Genomic DNA, 3,946 nt, shown 5'->3' with positions numbered 1-3,946 from the left:
ATAATTGAAAATGATAAAATAGTAATTTGAGCATTTATCCTTCTCTCTAATATCCCAAACAAACATTGGATAACTAAAAATAGTCCAATCCAGACATCTAATCCCATGACTAAACAAACATAGGATACAAATCCAGTCCAACTAAATAGTCTGGGGATAATGTATCCCAGGTCTAATAGTCCGTTAGATTACAATCCCTCCTTATTCAGTCCGTCCAAACAAACGCACCCAATAAGTTTTTAATTTTTAGGTCACTTTGTCACACGAAATTTCTTTACTCTTTAATTTTTAGGTCACTTTGTCCATAAGACCAAACAAAAAAATTATTAGTATCATAAATTATAAATACACTTTTTGAAATTTGTATAAAATAAAAATTGTCTCCTATGATTTGAAAAATTATAAATACTCCCTTATTAGAATTTTTTGTTTAACGAAATTAACAGAAAAAAACAAAATTTCTAACTACTCTCTTATATAGTAATAAAATTATTTGAATTTTTAATTGAAATATGGTTTTGATATCATTGAAAACTATTAATTGATTTGATAATTTATTAATAAAAGAAGTCATTTGTTATACGCTTATAAATTTGTAGGGACATAACATAATTTTTAAAATTACATAAGACAATTTGTATTTTAAATAAATTTCAAATATATATGTAGTTTACATTATTATTATTATAGTTTTTTTTTAAATATATATATATATATATACACTACTGAAGTATCCAATCATCTGAGGCCTAGTAAATTGGCTTCATTTTAATTTACAGTCTGAGGTCTTAAAAATTCATAAGAGGATATTTAATGATTTGTTATTGAAACTGCTATCACTATAATTCGATAGTTAGAAGAGAATATGGTTCTCCAATAGTGTCATATGACTATTGCCAAATTTGGCAAATGTCAAAGCTTGTGACAAATTTGACACAAGTTTTTGCAGCTGTCATATGTGTCAGCTCAGGCAAAACCTCATTCCCTCCTAGCAAAACAGATAAATTTTTACAAAATTGTCTTTTTTGAAGAACCAAACTCAAAAATTGGTATGTTCGAGACGACCGGCTTGTTATCCCGAACACACCAATTTCTGTGTTTGGTTCTGCCAAAATGACATCTAATCATTAAAACACCATTTTTATAATTCAATCATTTTCTATTATTTATTATCAAATTATAATAATAAAATACTATTATAATATTTGCCATTAGAGATGCTCTAAGCAATTGTGTTTTCCTTTTGTTTTGATATACACAAAACAAGATGCAGTGTATGGCTTGCAAGCCGACGGTATAAATTAGTAACTTGGAAGTTCATTTTCTTTAGCATTAAAAACAAAAATATGCATGGCCCTAAATATGTTTCATATGTGCAAGTTGTTGGCCTTTTAAAGCTAGCACTCTGACATTGCATTTGTAGCCTTTCATTAATTTGAGGATGGAGTGAAGCTTAAGAAGCTGTTTGTTTTTGTTTTATTTTTTGTTTTTTTGTTTTGGTTTTTAATTTTTTAATTTTTTTTAATAAAAAAATATTGTGCCAAATAGGCCATAAGAATCAAATATCTAATCCGACTCTCTTTGGATAAAGCATGCTATTATTGCATTTACTAGGTTAGTTCCCTGACCAAAATCTATATCTATTTCTCTAGAAAGCCACATATTCGGCTATTTCTCTCTCTCTACTCCTCTAATATATCACAAAATAGTCAATTGCGAGATCAACTTAGATAACAACTAATAGCTAATAACTAACTCTTATGGTAAATTAATTACAAAATACTCAGAGAATCAAAAACAATTTCATTGATGGGTACCATTTATAATTAATGAACAATTTGGAAAATAAGATGATACTATTTGGCATAATGGGATGAGGGCAATGAATTTGGATAAGGCAAGAGTGAATACGAAAGGGAACCAGCATGACACAGGTGTATCATGACAAGACAATTAATTTTCAGCAAACTTGTTTGGTTTGGTGGTGTCTGGTGTACCTTAATGGTTTCTTGTATGTGTAAGACTCTATTATGGTTTTCATTCCATGATTGGTGCAATTTTAATGTGCATCCATTTTGCACCACAATTATCAAACCTGGTTTGTTTGTTTGCTGCTGCATGGTTATCCTGCCCAAGTACACAAATTTATTAAAGTTTATTGCCTAAATTAGTGTTTTTAGGATTAAGTTTATTTCATATACACATCTTAATATGAAAGAACTTGAAGAAGCCGTGGAGTATATCACAGGTTTTGTTTCAATAATCAGAGCCGTTTACTTTTTAGGATTGGTTGAGTAGAATATTTATAAAAAAAAAAAAAAAATTAAAATAGTTGAACATCGGTACCTATATGTTTGTATTATAAAAAATGAATGGTTATTCTTTAAATTATATTAGTCGTTCATTTTTTTAAAAATAAATATGATTCAAAAATATAGTTACTGATGTCCAATCATCTTGATTTTTTGCATGAATATTTTACTCAATAAGTCCAAAAAAGCGAAAGGTTCCAATCATTAAAATCGGTTTCAAAATAAATCTACCAAGTCCAAATATTTTCTCAAATTAAAATGACAACTTGAAAGAATCCAAACTCATATTTTTAAAAGAGAAGTTTACTATTGGAATTTTTATTATATTGTGTTAATCAAACTTATTAACCTAAGATCTATATAATGAAAAAAACAAAAAAACAAAACCGCAACGAGTGATTCAATGACGAACAACCTGCCTTTGTACATGAGGGAGCAAAAATAACCATGATGGCTTCAACTACCAAGCTTGCATGTTTTTAATGGCGAAATTGATTGACCTATGCCATGTGACATTATGAGATTGATCAATTTCTTATGAGATGGTCAAAGCATGTCAAAAAATAAAATTAACATACATAATGAAACCAATTAACCAGGGATATTAAGGCCTAGTTTGGGAAGACTAAATAAGTGTACTTTTTGATTTTTTATGAAATATGGGTTGGGTTTGGGTTGGGTTTGAAGTGATGTGTTAGAGAGGTGATATGACTTAAATAAGATGATGTGACTTAAATAGGATAGTGACTTTTTGATTTTTTGTCTTTTTTCAATCATGCCAAACTTAACCTAAGACAAAATCTTATTCTGATTGACTTGACAGATGAATAAGTGACCCTACCTTTTTTTTTTTTTTTTAATAAGTGACCCTTGACTCGGTCTTTTATTCCAGTTCTATCAACAATGTGAGTTTCAAAACAATTAGGGTTAGACATGGGCCAGCCCAAGTTTGGCATCAGCTAGATTGTCATCCCGAAACCCAGCAATAAGAGGACTTTAGAATCCCAAAGCCTACACACTTATTGTTAAGAACTCACATATGGGCTGTTACGTAAGTTGGGCCATTAAGAAATAATATTTGAGCTGCTTATAACAATCTGTGTTAGATTTCTCTCTCTCTCTCTGTGGTAATTACAATGAAAATTTCAAAAATTTGACCCGTCTAACAAAATAAATCTTTAATTTTTAATTTTTAATTTTTTCAATTTAAACATCAATTTTTTGATTTGTTTTCAATTAAAATTGCATGCCTATTTTCATTAAATAAAACCAACGAAAAGAAATATATTGTAGTCATTAAATTCAACAAGAAATAGTATTTTGGACATTCTATGTGCACTTACATTAAATTTAATGGTTAAATATTTTTTTCATCGGTTTTACGTAATGGGAAAAAACTAATAGTTTAGATTGAAAACAAATCAAAAAATTAAGGTTGAAATTGACAAAATTAAAAACTTAATAATTATTTTGTTAGAAAGGTCAAATTTTGGAGTTTTCTTTTAATTTTTTGGGCAAATTACATATACCCCCTCGAGGTTTGACTAAATTACAAATACCCCCTGAGGTTTGAGAAATTACAAATTTCCCCCTGAATGCTATATTTGCATAAGAAATTAGGGGATAATTTGTTA

Source organism: Camellia sinensis, unplaced genomic scaffold, assembly GCF_055761805.1.
Source record: "Camellia sinensis isolate YWXY unplaced genomic scaffold, ASM5576180v1 Unanchor1, whole genome shotgun sequence".
Classification (NCBI taxonomy): Eukaryota; Viridiplantae; Streptophyta; class Magnoliopsida; order Ericales; family Theaceae; genus Camellia; species Camellia sinensis.
The sequence above is the reverse complement of the archived record's forward strand: the minus strand, read 5'-3'. Positions refer to the sequence as shown.